The following is a 17,161-nucleotide window of genomic DNA, read 5'->3' on the forward strand; positions in this document are numbered from 1 at the left end:
CCCCATAACATGGATAAAAAAGGCATAAAGAAGCAGAAATGAGGAAAATAGAGCGGTAACTCATGAGGCGACTGGTCGGGTCGTCACACCCCAGGTTTGGAGTGTGAGAAACTTGGTATCGTAGCAGTTCTATCTTAGGGTGTCTACAAGGCGTGTCTAGTAGAGGCTTTTTTTAGATGTGTTTTGCACCACATTAAATAAACGAGAATCTATAAGGCATTTAGGAGTCTGTTACCTTTCTTTCAAATCTAAATCGTGCTATAGAGCTGAGTCATAAGAGTTTAAGCCAGAACTTATGTTTTCTAATGATACAAAGATATTCTATATTAGAAACATTACAGTCAGCGAGAGGGCTAATACATCAGAAAGTAAGGGCACTGGTAGAGGGAGAATTCTTGACGACATGGCCCAGTTTGAGGCCCTATCAGGTCGTGCATATCTGATGTGCAAATTTTTTGCTTAAGACCTTAGGATGTGAATATCTAGCGCGCCCTGCAAATAGCATGCCATGGGAGTATCAAAAGGTAAATGTATAAGTTTCAACAAGTAACAAAAACAAGGTAAAGGAGGGTACGAGGTACCCAGTTAGTGAAGATTATTAGTATTTATAATTCAGGCAGAGAAATATAAGCATTATGAGTTACCTTCAACAGTAACAAATGTATGTACAATTGACCACACCCATCTCAGTTATGCCCAATGGAAGCTAACGGATATAGTTTAAGAGAATGATAGGATATCAGGATCTAGTTGGGGTTAGAGAAACCCAAAATGGTGGATGAATTGTTATCATTAGCTAACATTTTCGATGGATAGTGTAAACGTGGTAATAGATCTCCTTGTGAGACATCCAGATAGTGCACTCTAGAATAGTATAGTCATATATGAATACTAGAATGTTCAGAAATTTTAGAAGATAGGTAGTGTACTCTTAGAAAGGATAAATATTTACCTTAGTATGATTCCTTCCCCTTGAAAAAAAATAAAGAGAATGTTAGGCATCCTGAAGTGCTAGTGAGATGAAGTAAGGGGAGCTAAAAGTGAAAGAATGTTTTGTTGAAGCTTTCAGAATAAATGATAGACATAAATATTAGTCGAAGAATAAGAAGAGAGTAAATGAATCATTATGAGTAAGATATGATAAATAAGTGATAAAGGTAAATCAAAATATGACAAGATGACATAATTTATAGTCAAGTGAAGGAAAAGACAAGTGGTGACAAGCCTTGAGAAAATAAAACTGGATAAGCCATAAAGTCATACCCTCATTTCGAGAAATGAGTTGGTGACTCAAACGTGATTATCAGAAGTCTAAGTTACACCCCCGGAGGAATAGAAATCAATATGGGCTAGTGAACAAGATAATTGAGCATGAATTAGGGATCAGAAGATTTGATAATAGTCGGTATCATGAGAATTTTAGAGATAGTGTTTCGTCAATAATAGAATGGACAACAAAATAATAACATTTTAAGTTCATTTAAGAGTACGCTTCCCTAAAGCAAGCACTGTGAGCAGAGTTAAGCTTTAAAGACTAAGTGTGCCAGTTACACTAGGTGTCACCTTTGTGCATAAGGAATTCAGTTATCCCTGGTACAGAAGGGTTACTGTAAGGCGAGTAAAGGTCATTTATAATGTGAAAAGATTTCAAAGATGAAGAGGTAAAACATCTATAGGTAGATCGTCGTAGTGCTAAATCTTAGTACTCCCATAAAGGGGGTAAGATGGTGTGATGTGGTATTAAGTCGTAGTTAAGTGGTTCAGGTAACTATGGAATGTTAAAGGAAAAATGTGGTAAAAAGGTGAAAGGGATAAGGTTGCATTTATTTATATCCTACAGATATGTCGCGACTTTAGAACATTATGCAAGCACGACGGCGGGGAGAGGTAGTAAGAGTTTCTGACCAGGATGTTATTGATAAATAAGTGCGAATGGATACTTGATACATCAAGGGTCTGTGCAAGAGGTATGTTAAGACAAAGGAAATATCCCAAGAGAGATTATGCGGAATATAGATATGAGAATGGACCAATGAGTAGCTAATAGTTGATTCAGGAAGAGCCTAGTTATGGCTAGACAAAAGGATACAAACAAGTCAATAGATTGTGTAAGATAAACGTAGTGAAATCTAACATAGTGAATTCAGTCTTTCAGATATGACATTGTAATCCTTAAGAAATATTCTGATAGGAGTTGAGGTAGTTAAAGGTACCGTATAAGTGTTACAAAAATAAAAGAGAATTCCACTAGGAAGACAGTCAAACATTTCAGTTCAAAAGCAACCCTACGAGCACAAGGTTACGGAGGTAAGTAATTAAGGATAATTATGGGCGAGCAAGAACATCAAAAATTCTATCAGGTATATGATGTAATAAGCTCACAGCTTTACATGAGTCAGAGGGTCTCCCGTAAGTACTACAACAAAAGACTAGCTGAGGAAATAAGGAAGAAGGCTTCAGCCTAAGAATAGTAACTTGAAGAAGAAATGATCTTATAACAACAGTCTCCCTCCAATATTGTGTACACTCCATAAGAAAGTGGTACCTATCATGGCTAATGAATGGGGAAAAATCAGAGGTGACATTTGAGATCATATGAGTTGCAGGAAATTCCAGTATTCGTGGGAAATAAGATAAGCTAGGTATTCATGCAACAACTAGCAGAACGACCATGAAAAGTAATTGCTTACATTTAAAGACAACTGAAAAGGCATGAAAGGAAATATATGGTGCTAGCAAGTTAAAGGAAAGTTGCGAGTAGTATAAATAGATATGTGTAGGTCATAAGATAAAGCATCATAGAAAGACAAGGTTTTAGGTAGATAGGAGTAGGGATAATAAAAGGTGAGTGAGAAGGTGATGAGAATAGGTAAGTCATCGGGATTAAACCCATCAAAACAAAAGAGCTTATGGTTTCCATAAGTTATACAAAGCTAGGTACCCTGAATGAACTCAGAGGAGTCTAAGACTAGGAGCAATTAAAAGAGATGAAATGCTCCCCTGGTAGTAGAATAAGGGTGTAATGGTGATAGATAAGAGGATGACGTTTAGGCCTTTGGTTGAGTAATGATTTTAAGAAAAAGGATTTCATGAATTGCATGGGATTAGAATAGCCCCATAAGATGAATCATGTCGGGATGCTATGAAATACGGTTATTGAAGTATAGTATCGTCCTTAGGTAGATCATGCAAATCACTTCAAATGTTCCTCGATGCAACGCGAGTCCTAGTGACAATGTATTACGTAAGAGGTTTAAAGTTATGAGTGGTAAATTATGGATCAACAATAAGGAGAATCAATAATGGATGGATAAAATGTACAAAGTACTAGATGAGATTAGGTCGTCATTATTAAGATGAACAGTAATGAGGAAGCATTAAAGGACTTAAATTTATACATATAGGATAAGCAACGAGAGAGTAACCTGGAGTTGGGTAGCAGACCTCGGTAATAATAAACTAAAGTAAGAGTTATGGTATAGTATGACCTACCTAGTTATAGTAAAGCCATTAGCATAGATAACCGAGTCTATGAAACAAAATATAGCAATAGCCGTAAGTTCGATAAAGTACCGAGCGAACAACTTTAATACACCTACAGATGCCCAAAAGGAAAGCTTGTTGTAGTACTGCATATGTTCACAAGTGAGACCTAGAGATTGGCTAAAAGATGGAGGAAATAGGAAAGAAGATAGAATAGGTGCAGATACAAGGACAAAGTCGTAAAGGCGTCATGACAGAAGGTAGCAACAATTACGAGATTGGAAGAATTTCGTTCACAAGTCGGGGTGTGAGAAAGAGCCTAAATGGGGGAAAGCTATGGACTTTGAATTTATTCACAAAGACATTATTAAAGGATTCGTAAGAGCTATAGGTTATGAGACTGATAAGTGCATCAGTCAACATTCGAGGACGAATGTTCCAAAGGGGGAATGATGTTACACCCATGTTTTCGTACGTGAGAGTACAACGTAAGTCGGTTGATGTAAGCTCAGAAATGAGATCATTTTTGAAAGTACATAAATTAAGTTAATCATGTTACCTTGGAGATTACAAATTTTTAAGATCATGGATAACGATTACCAAGAGGGTTGAAAGGCATAGAAGCTAAAAATATTGAAGACAATAAGTTTCATCGAATGTCGACAAGTTGGGAATGTTATAACATGCACTTTTAGGGTGATACTATGGTGCTTAACATGATAAGGAGATTATTTTATGAGTTATTTTAGTCGTATGCTAGTCGTGTGTTATGTTTTAAAGTCAAGCGAGTTGTGGAACAAAAGCTGGCAAAGGTCATCACAAGTTACATTCATAAATATTCTGAACATTAGGTCAAATGTACCGGAGATTTTATCCCAATAAACTTGGAATTACAAGATTACATACCTACCAAATTGAATATCTATGAGTCTAGTTTCTAACTCATTATACCGTTCATCGATACGACATCTGAGTAGAGAGATATTCATATTTTCGTGAGACTGCACAAGCAGCTCCCAATAAGACCCACTTAGGCAGTGGACGACCCTTAAAGAGGTTGGATGGCTCATTTTTGGTCATTTTCGACCAATGACAATTCCCAAACTCTCTTAACACTTCCCTAACAGTTAACTCTGGGTTTTCCCGGTCAAAAACCGGGTCCAAGGATAGATTCCGAATACCCATAACTCCACAAGTATATATATGTATTTTATTTCAAAATCCGAGTCCAAATCGATTTTCAAAACTCAAATTCTCATTTTTCAAAACATAGACAAAATTTCTCAAAATTTCACTTTCATTCTCACAGATTTAATGTTAAACATATATAATGATGAAATATAGTTAGAAATTGATTAGAATCACTTACCCGATAATTGTAGATAAAAATTCCTGTCACGACCCCGGTACGTCCTCCGTGAACCATCATGACGACACCTAGTCTCTACGACTAGGTAAGCCTAATTTGCGGAAGAAAAACCAAAATTTGCGGAAGTAAAACAATTTAAAACAGAAATAAAGTAGTAACAGTGTTTAAATGTGCCGCTCGGCTTACACCATGTTTAACTATCAATACAAATACATCATTCCAAGACCCGAAAACCCACGAATCACAATCTAAGATCAATACTACATAGCTCTATCTCCGGAATGTCTAATAAGAATAGAAAAGTACATAAGGGATAAATACTAAAAGTAGGAATAGAAAGGGACTTCTCGATCTGCGGACGTGGCAGATGTACCTCGAAGTCTCTAGAGTAGTCGCCTCCTCAAGGATGATAGGCCTGAGTAGCGGTACCTGGATCTGCACATGAAAAACATGCACAGAAGAGGCATGAGTACACCATAACAGTACTCAGTAAGTGCCAAGCCTAACCTCGGTTGGGTAGTGACGAGGAAGGCCAGAGCCCTACTGAGATTAAATAAATATAAAGATGACAGGATACGATAAGCAGTACAATTGAGAATCTACAGTAAGAATCTACACAGGATAATAAGAGTACAATAATGGGAACAGAGATGAAGGCAATCCACAAGGAAGTACCACTCATAACAAGGATGATAACCGGGGATCTCTTGGTATCCCGAGGATCTCTTGGTATTCTCAATATATGTTAGGGATCTCTTGGTATCCCGAGGATCTCTTGGTATCCTCAATGTATGCTAGGGATCTCGTGGCATCCCGAGGATATCTTGGTATCCTCAATATATGCTAGGGATCTCTCGGTATCCCGAGGATATCTTGGTATCCTCAATATATGCTAGGGATCTCTTGGTATCCCGCACCTCAGTTCAGATCATAAATACGTACAAGGGATCTCCCGAGATGCCGTCCCGTTGTCCCAAAGTAAAAACACACAGCAGCAACAAAAGAATACCCAATTAAGCTAAATTTCGTACCAAGTAAACAACTAATTCAAGCCTAACAAGCTTCATGTAATGCAATTAAGGCAGTTTAAGCAAATAGGCAATTAAGTCAACTAAACATGCTTTTCTAAACTAGCAACAGGCTAAATTCACAAGTAGAATAAAACAGGAAAAAGAACTCAATTAAAATACTTAAGGAATAATCGGATTTTCAATAATTAGCTCAAGTACGCGCTCGTCACCTCACGTACAAGGCATTTCAATTATCAAATATATCATATCCTACGATGAAGGTCCCCCACACAAGGTTAGACAAGCCACTTACCTTGAACCGGCTCAAAACCACGAGTACTCGACTCCAAATGGCCCAAATCTATCCAATTCAATTGCATAACGTAAATAACACTTTAAGTAACTGATTCTACCAAGAAATTCTAAGCTAATATGCAAAATTAGGTAAAATGACCAAAACGTGCCTCGGGCCCATGTCTCGGAATCGGGTAAAATTTATTTTTCCAGAATCCTCACACTCTCACGAGTTCAGTCATACCAAAAGCATCAAAATCAGACCTCAAATGGTCCCTCAAATCATCACTCAAAGGCCTCCAATTAATCAAACCCTAACCCCAATTACCACTGATTTTCCTTAATTTTTCATGCTTAAATTGATAAAAATCATTCCAATAACGAGTTTAGGGACCAAAGACCTTACCCCAATGAACTCCTCTGAGAATCTCTCTTGAAAAGTGCCCCCCCCCCCCAAGCTTCTTCCCGTTTTGAAAAAGATGAAAAATGGCTAATTTTCGTGAAGGCAAGAATTTATAAGTTCTACACAACGATTTCCGCATTTGCGGCCCTGAGACCGCATCTACGGATCCAGGTCGCATCTGCGACTTTCACCTAAAGACCCATTTCTGCATCTGCGGTTACCCTTCCGCAGGTGCGGTACCACTTCTGCGGTGGACTACCCGCATCTGCGGTTCCTGAAGAGATGGCCAAATTCCACTTCTGTGGCTACTTAGCCACTTCTGTGGCCACTTAGCCACTTCTGCGGCGCCGCACCTGCGGAACCCAAACCACAGGTGTGGTTATGACAGAATCAGCAGTTGAAGCTGCAACTTAAATTCCAAAATCTTTTCGTCAACAATCCAAAATCATCCCGAGGCCTCCGGGACCTTAACCAAACGCACCAACAAGTCACAAACCACTATATAAACTTTTACCAATCCTTAAAACACCTAAAACAACATTGAAACCTCGAATTCACCATGGATTGAAGCCTAAGAACTCCAAAATTCTCAAAATACGCTTTCGATCAAAATGTTTATCAAACCTCGTCCGAATGACCTGAAATTTTGCAAACACGTCACATTCAACACTACGGAGCTACTCCAATTTTCGAAATTCCATTCCGACCCTCGGATCAAAATCTCACTATCGGACCGGAAACTCCAAAAATTCAACTTTCGGCATCTCAAACCTAAATTAGCTACGGACCTCCAAAATACAATCCGAACACGCTCCTAACCCTGAATTCACCCAACAGATCTATTGGAACCATCAGATTTCCATTCCGATGCCGTCTTCACACTGTTACGACTACGACCAACTTTCCAACACTTAAGCTCTCATTTAGGGACTAAGTGTCTCAAAACTCTCCGAAACTCAAAACTGAACATCCTGGCAAATCAAAATAGTAAAATAAACTCAGGGAAAGTAGTTAATAGGGGATCAGGGCGTTAATTCTTAGGACAACTGGCCGGGACGTCACATCCTCCTACACTTAAACATTCGTTCGTCCTCGAACGAGCATAAAGACATACTTGAAGTAGTGAAAAGAGAAGGGTAACGGATGCGCATATCCTACTCGGTCTCCCAGGTCGCCTCCTTTACCGGCTTGCCCCGCCACTGAACTTTCATAGATGCAATTTTCTTTGACCTCAGCTTTCTAACCTGCCTGTCCAATATTGTCACTGGCTCCTCAACATAAGATAGATCCTTGTCCAACTGGACTGAACTGAAATCCAATTGTCACGACCCGGATTCCCACCTTCGGGAGTTATGATGGAGCCTACTAGTACGAGCTAGGCAAGCCAATTAATTGCACAGTTTACCTTTTTACCCATTTTATGTTCATTAACAATTTCGAAATAATAACATTTAAACAACAGAATTTAACACAAACGGAAAAAAGAAACAATAAACTATCTGAACATGAATATCTAATACAACTATTTGAGTCTCGACTACCCAAAACTGGTGTCATAGGTTCACAGATGGTCTAAGAATACTACAAATAAAGGGTCTGTAAGGAATAAATTCAACACTATCTCTAGAAATGTAAGAAAGAAACAAGTACAGTAGATAGAAGGAGACGCCGAGGCCTGCGCATGCCTGCAGGACTACCTCGGGTCACCTGATGAACAAGAATCAACAATCTCACTGCGGTCCGAAGTCCACAACACTGGGGTCTGCAAAAAAGAGTGCAGAGTGTAGTATCAGCATAACCGACCTCATGTGTTGGTAAGTGCCTAGCCTAACCTTGACGAAGTAGTGACGAGGCTAGGACCAGACTACAAAATAATCCTGGACATTTCAAATATATACATAGCGGAAAAGAAATACGGAAATAAACAAGTAAAAATGGGAGGGAAAACATGCTTCGGGAAAAAACAAGTAAAAATAGAATATCAAGAGAACTATAAAGGAATAAAATTTCAACCACTAACAAGAATAGGGAAAACAAAGGCAGATTTCACTTTCTTTTCACATCTTGTTGCAGGCGTACAACCCGATCCCATTTCCTGTATCTCATGGCAGGCGTGCCACCCGCTCCCATTTCATTATATCTCGTGGCAGGCGTGCCACCAGCTCCCATTTCATTTATCTAGTGGTAGACATACCACCCTCTCCCATTTTATTATATCTTGTGGTAGGCGTACCACCTGCTCCCATTTTATTATATCTTGTGGTAGGCGTACCACCTACTCCCATTTCATTATATCTTGTGCTAAGCGTACCACCCGCTCCCATGTACAAGCCAACAATAATCACAAGGAATCCCAGCAAGGGAATAATAATATCAATAATAATATCCCGACAAGGGAGAAACAGCTATAACCAAACTTGTTACAACATCTAACTACCTCAGCTATAACGAAACTCATTATAACACCTAACTACCTCAGCTATGACCAAACTCGTTACAACACCTAACTACCTCGGCTATAACCAAACTCGTTACAACATCTAACTACCTTAGCTATAACCAAACTCATTACAACATCTAACTACCTCCGCTATGACCAAATTCGTTACAACATCTAACTACCTCGGCTATAACCAAACTTGTTACAATACCTAACTACCTCAGCTATAACCAAACTCGTTACAACTCCGAACACAAAGAATCATCAACCTAAACATCCGTAATATCAATTAAGAACACAATACAAGGGAAACACAACTCAACAATAGCCTGGCAAGGGGGCAACATAATGATCTCTTCTCTTTCTCACTTTTACTTCACAATTCGTTATACAACTTGACCCAAATGTTCATAAGTCACAATTATTTCCACAACTTTACACAACAAATAGAAATATTCACCAAGGCATGAATAATACAATGAAGTCATGAAAATCACAATATAAGACCTACGGTCATGCTTGACACCAATGTATAGATACTCGTCACTGTGCCTATATGTCGTACTCAACAAGAAGCAAATAGCAAATAGGACACAACTCCTAATCCCTCAAGCTAAGTTTAGACCAGACACTTACCTCGATGCCTCGAACACAACTCAAGTTTCAATTATAGCTTTACCCCTTGATTCCTCCGCCAATTCGCTCGTATAGTCCCAAGTTACTTAATTACATCAATAAACGCTAAATGAATCAATTTGAATGCATGAAAATGAGTTTTCCAAATTTTTACCCAAAAAGTCAAAATCGCCCCCAGGCCCACGTGGTCAAAACCCGAGGTTCGAACCAAAACTCGATTACCCTTTCCCTCATGAGCTCAAACATGTAATTTGTTTTGAATTCGGACCTCAAATCGAGGTCCCAATCCCCAATTTTTGAAAAACCTAGGTTCTACCCAAAACACCCAATTTCCCCCATGAAATCATTGATTGGAAGTTGAAATCATGTTAAAAGATGTTAGTGATTGAAGAAAACTAGTTAAAAATGACTTATTCTTGAAAAATCGCCTCTTATGTTTTGGGGTCTTAGAAAATGAAAAATAACGGAAAACCCATCTATATATTCTGCCCTCAGATGCCCTGTGCGGATTGCACAAAATCAACTACGGTCGCACAAGCTTCCTGTGTTTTACAGTGACAGGTCTTAGTATTTTGGCCATAATATTCCCTACAGATATCCAAATTGTGATATTATAACCTTTCTGGAAACTAGACACGAAGGGCTACAACTTTAATTTTTGAATCATCTCAAAATACCTTGTAGATCAAAGGATATAGGCATCTGAAGTCGGACTAGTGAATTGTTCTTCACCGCGGACAGCACCAAAACTAGTGTGGCTGCACAGGCCTCTCCGCGGCAGCAGTCCGTATCGTGCGGACCACACTAACCTATTCAAAGGTCTTCCACCTCTCTGAGCCTGCTACAACTCAGGTTTTAAGCCTAAGACACCCCGGAACCTACCCGAAACTCACCCGAGCCCTCGGAACTCCAAACCAAGCGCATACAAAACCTCAAAAACATCCTACAGATTTATTCGTGTAATCAAATCATCAAAATAACATCATGAACATCAAATTAAATCTCGAGATAAATGAAATTTTCTCAAAACTTCTTTAAACATCAATTTTGCGATTTAAGTCCGAATTATGTCATATGACATCCGTTTTTCACCAAATTCCACAGAAATGTCTTAAATCATATACAAGACCTGTATCAAGCACCAGAACCAAAATACGGGCCCGATACCACCATGTTCTAAGCAAATTTCATTTCAAATTTCTTTAAACAATTTCAGAAAACAATTTTCTTTAAAAAAATTCGTTTCTCGGGTTTGGGACCTCGGAATCCGATTCCGTGCATACGCCCAAGTCCCATATTTTCCTACGAACCATCCAGGACCGTCAATCATGGGTCCGGGTCCATTTACCCAAAACATTGTCTGAAGTCAAATTTATTCATTTTAGAGTTAAAACTTATCATTTTTCATAGATTTTCACATTTAAGCTTTTTGACTACGCATGCAAATAGAGGTGGTGCCAAGGGAGGTTTTTAAGGCCTCGGAGTGTAGAATTTCATTGCAACACAAGTGATGACCTTTTGGGTCATCCCATTCTCCACCTCTAAAACAACCGTTCGTCCTAGAACGGATAAAAGAAGGAAGTACCTGAGTTAGGGAAAATATGGGGAATATGGCTCTGCATATCGGATTCGGACTCCCAGGTCGATGCCTCAGGAGGCTGACCTCTCCACTGAACACGAACAGAAGGAAAACTATTCAATGTTAACTGATGAACCTGCCGGTCTAGAATAGCCACCGTCTCTTCCTCATAAGATAAATCCTTGTCCAACTGGACAGTGCTGAAATCTAGCACGTGGGATGGATCGCCGTGCTACTTCCGAAGCATGGACACATGAAACACTGGATGCACGGCTGATAAGCTCGGCGGCAAAACAAGTCTATAAGCCACCTCTCCCACTCGATCAAGAATCTCAAACGGGCCAATGAACCTAGGGCTAAGCTTGCCCTTCTTCCAAATTCTCATCACGCCCTTCATAGGCGACACTCGGAGCAATACCCGCTCACCGACCATAAAAGCCACATCTTGAACCTTGCGGTATGCATAACTCTTTTGCCTGGACTGAGCTGTACGAAGCCTATCCTGAATAATCCTGACCTTGTCCAAGGCCTCCTGAACCAGATCCGTACACAACAACCGAGCCTCTCCCGGCTTAAACCATCCAACCGGAGATCGACATCGCCTACCATATAAAGCCTCAAAAGGAGCCATATGGATACTCGACTGGTAGTTGTTGTTGTAGGAAAACTCTGATAAAGGCAAGAACTGATCCCACGAACCCCCAAAGTCAATGACACAAGCTCAGAGCATATCCTCCAAAATCTGAATAGTCCGCTCGGACTGCCCGTCTATTTGAGGATGAAATGCTATACTCAACTCAACCTGAGTGCCCAACTCTCGCTGAACTACTCTCCAGAAACGTGAGCTAAACTGCGTACCTCGGTCCAAAATGATAGACACAGGCACACCATGAAGACGAACAATCTCCCGGATATAGATCTCAGCTAACCTCTTGGATGAATAGGAGACTGCCACAGGAATGAAATGCGTTCACTTGGTCAGCCTATCAACAATGAACCATACTGCGCCAAACTTCCTTCGAGTCTGCGGGAGTCCAACAACAAAGTCCATAGCGATCCGCTCTCCCACTTCCACTCTGGAAGCTCAATCCTCTGAAATAAACCACCAGGCCTTTGATGCTTATACTTAATATGCCGACAATTTAAACACCGAGCCATATATGCAACAATATCCTTCTTCATTCTGTGCCACCAATAATGCTTCCGCAAATCCTAATACATCTTTGCAGCGCCCGGATGAATAGAGTACCAGGAGCTATGGGCATCCTCTAAAATCAACTCCCGAAGCCCATCCACATTTGTCACACACACTCGACCCTGCAATCTCAAAACTCCATCATCATCTAAGGCAACCTGCTTGGCACATCCGCATTGCACCGTGTCTTTAAGGATACACAAATGGGGATCATCATATTGCCGATCACGGATACGCTTTATTAAAGAAGAACGAGCGACCGTGCAAGCTAATACCTAACTAGGCTCAGAAAAATCCAACCTCATGAACCGATTGGCCAAGGCCTGAACATCCAAATCAAGCGGACTCTCACCGACCAGAATATAAGCAAGACTACCCATACTGGCTGACTTCCTACTCAAGGCATCGGCCACCACATTGGCTTTTCCCGGGGTGATATGAGATAGTGATATCATAATCCTTCAACAACTCCAACCACCTCCTCTGCCTCAAATTCAACTCCTTTTACTTGAACAAATACTGAAGACTCTTGTGATCCGTGAACACATCACATGCCACGCCATATAGATAATGCCTCCAAATCTTCAATGCGTGAACAATGGCTACCAACTCCAAATCATGAACCAGATAGTTCTTCTCATGAATCTTAAACTGCCGCGAAGCATAGGCAATGACCCTGCCCTCCTGCATCAACACTGCCCCAAGTCCAATACGTGATGCATCATAATAAACTGTATAAGGTCCTGAACATGTGGGAAAAACCAACACCGGTGCCGTAGTCAGAGCTGTCTTGAGCTTCTAAATGCTCGCCTCACACTCGTCCGACCATCTAAACCGAGCACCATTCTGGGTCAACCTGATCATCGGGGTTGCAATGGATGAAAACCCCTCCACGAACCGACGATAGTAGCCTGCCAATCCCAAGAAACTCCGAATCTCTGTAGCTGATGCTGGTCTAGGCTAGTTCTTGACTGCGTCAATCTTCTTCGGATCCACCTGAATACCCTCTGCAGATACAACATGACCCAGGAATGCAACTGAACTCAGCCAGAACTCACACTTCAAGAACGTAGCATATAGCTGACTATCCCTCTGAGTCTGAAGAACCACTCTGAGATGTTGCTTGTGCTCCTCCCGGCTGCGGGAATATATCAAAATATCATCCATGAAGACTATCATGAACGAATCCAAATAAGGCTTGAACACTCGGTTCATCAAATCCATGAAATTTGTTGGGGCATTTGTCAACCCGAATGACATAACCAAGAACTCATAATGCCCATAACGAGTGCGGAAGGCTGTCTTAGGGACATCGGATTCCCTAATCCTCAACTTATGGTAGCCAGATCTCAAGTCAATCTTTGAAAATACCTTGGCACCCTGAAGCTGATCAAACAAATTATCAATCCTCGGTAATGGATACTTATTCTTGTTAGTAACCTTGTTCAACTGCCGGTAATCAATACACATTCTCATCGATACGTCCTTATTCTTAACAAATAACACCGACGCAACCCAAGACGAGACACTCCGGAGCCAAATCAATGCAAAAATCAATATCCCTGTCGGGTGGCATACCCAGCAGGTCTGAAGGGAATACCTCAGGAAACTCACGAACAACGGGCATAGAATCAATACAAGGAAGCTCAGCACTAGAATCACGAACATATGCCAAATAGGTCAAACCCCCCTTCTCGGCCATACGCCGAGCCTTCACATAAGAGATAACACTACGGGTAGAATGACCAGGATTCCCTCTCCACTATAAATGAGGCAAACCCGGTAAAGCTAAGGTCACAGTCTTGGCATGACCATCAAAGATAGTATGGTAAAGTGATAACCAGTTCATCCCCAATATAACATCGAAATCGACCATGTCTAGAAGCAACAAATCTACGCGAGTCTCAAGATCCCCAATCACAACTATACAAGAGCGATGGACTCGATCTACCACAATAGAATCACCCACCGGTGTGGACACATAAATAGGAGCACTCAATAAATCACTAGGTATGACTAGATACGGTGCAAAATAAAACCGAAGCTTCTCTACCACAAACCAGAACAGTACCTGCACCTCCACCTCTAATACTTTTACCTCCATCTCTAGCATCTCTACCTCCACCTCTAATACCTCTACCTTCACCTCTAATACCTCTACCTCCACCTCCAACTAACTGAGCGGGCTGGACGAGTCCCTCAATGAACCTCCTCACTCTCTCTCACAGTGAGAAGTATGATAAGAGCATGACGGGCCAAGTCGATGACTCTGGTCTCATACTGGGTAACAGTCATAGAACCCTACTGAATACGCTCAAACTGCCTCCGATAGGCCTCTCTCTGAGTGATGGAGAGAAACTTCTCCAGAAATAGCTGAGTAAACTACTCCCAAGTCAATTATGGCGATCCAGCTAGTCTAGCCAAACAAAAATCCCTCCACCAAATCTTGGCGGATCCAGACATGCGAAAAGTGGCAAAATCGACCCCATTGGCCTCCACGATCCCCAGGTTCCTAAGAACCTCATGACAGTTGTCTAGATAATCTTGGGGACCCTCAGAAGATGCACCGCTAAAAGTAGTAGTGAAGAACTTGGTGAAACTTATCCAACCTCCACAACACTAGGGTCTGCACAAAAGAGTGCATACTATATCAACACAACCGACCCTATGTTCTAGTAAGTCCCTAGCCTAACCTCGGCGAAGTAGTGACGAGGTTAGGACCAGACTACCAAATAAACCTGTGCATTTCAAATATAGACATAGAGGAAAAGAAATATAGAAATAAACAAGTAAAGATGGGAGAGGAAAACATGCTTCCGGGAAAAACAAATAAAAACAGAATATCAAGAGAACTATAAAGGAATCAAAATCCAACCACTAACAAGAATAGGGAAACAAAGGCAAATTTCACTTTTGTTTCACATCTTGTTGCAGGCGTGCAACCCGATCCCATTTCCTGTATCTCGTGGCAGGCGTGCCACCCGCTCCCATTTCATTATATCTCGTGGCAGGCGTGCCACCCGCTCCCATTTCATTAATCTCTTGGTAGGTGTATCACCCGCTCCCATTTCATTATATCTTGTGGTAGGCGTACTACCTACTCCCATTTCATTATATCTTGTGGTAGGCGTACCACCTGCTCCCATTTCATTATATCTTGTGGTACGCATACCACCCGCTCCCATTTCATTATATCTTGTGGTAGGCGTACCACCCGCTCCCATTTCATTATATCTTATGGTAAGCGTACCACCCATTCCCATGTACAAGCCAACAATAATCACAAGGAATCCCAGCAAGGGAATAATAATATCAACAATAATATCCCGGCAAGGGAGAAACAACTATAACCAAACTTGTTACAACATCTACCTACCTCAGCTATAACCAAACTCATTATAACACCTAACTACCTCAGTTATGACCAAACTCGTTACAACACCTAACTACCTCGGCTATAACCAAACTCGTTACAACATCTAACTACCTCAGCTATAACCAAACTCGTTACAACATCTAACTACCTCAGCTATAACCAAACTTGTTACAACACCTAACTACCTACGCTATGACCAAAGTCGTTACAACATCTAACTACCTCGGCTATAACCAAACTCGCTACAACATCTAACTACCTCAGCTATAACCAAACTCGGTACAACACCTAACTACCTCAGCTATGACCAAACTCGTTACAACACCTAACTACCTCGGCTATAACCAAACTCGTTACAACATCTAACTACCTCAGCTATAACCAAACTCGGTACAACACCTAACTACCTCCGTTATGACCAAACTCGTTACAACATCTAACTACCTCGGCTATAACCAAACTTGTTACAATACCTAACTACCTCAGCTATAACCAAACTCGTTACAACACCGAACATAAAGAATCATCAACTTAAACATCCGTAATATCAATTAAGAACACAATGCAAAGGAACCACAACTCAACAATAGCCTGGCAAGGGGGCAACATAATGATCTCTTCTCTTTCTCACTTTTACTTCACAATTCGTTATACAACTTGAGCTAAATGTTCATAGGTGACAATTATTTCCACAACTTTACACAACAAATAGAAATCTTCACCAAGGCATAAATAATACAATGAAGTCATGAAAATCACAATATAAGACCTACGGTCATGCTTGACACCAACGTATAGATACTCGTCACTGTGCCTATACGTCGTACTCAACAAGAAGCAAATAGCAAATAGGACACAACTCCTAATCTCTCAAGCTAAGGTTAGACCAGACACTTACCTCGATGCCTCGAACACAACTCAAGTTTCAATTATAGCTTTACCCCTTGATTCCTCTGCCAATTTGCTCGTATAGTCACAAGTTACTTAATTACATCAATAAACGCTGAATGAATCAATTTGAATGCATGAAAATGTGTTTTCCAAATTTTTACCCAAAAAGTCAAAATCGCCCCCGGGCCCACGTGGTCGAACATTCTCAATGTCCGTGGGAGCCCAACTACAAAGTTCATGGTGATCTGCTCCCACTTCCACTCCAGAATCTCTATCATCTAAAGCAACCCACTCGGTCTCTTGTGCTTATACTTCACCTGCTGGCAGTTGAGACACCGAGTTATGAATCCAACTATATCTTTCTTCGTCCGCCTCCACCAATAGTGCAGTCTCAAATCCTTATACGTCTTTGCGGCACCTGGATGGATGGAATACCACGAACTATGGGCCTCCTCTAGAATCAACTCTCGAAGCCCATCAACATT

The sequence above is a fragment of the Nicotiana sylvestris genome, chromosome 3 (genome assembly GCF_000393655.2).
Source record: "Nicotiana sylvestris chromosome 3, ASM39365v2, whole genome shotgun sequence".
In the NCBI taxonomy this organism is placed as follows: Eukaryota; Viridiplantae; Streptophyta; class Magnoliopsida; order Solanales; family Solanaceae; genus Nicotiana; species Nicotiana sylvestris.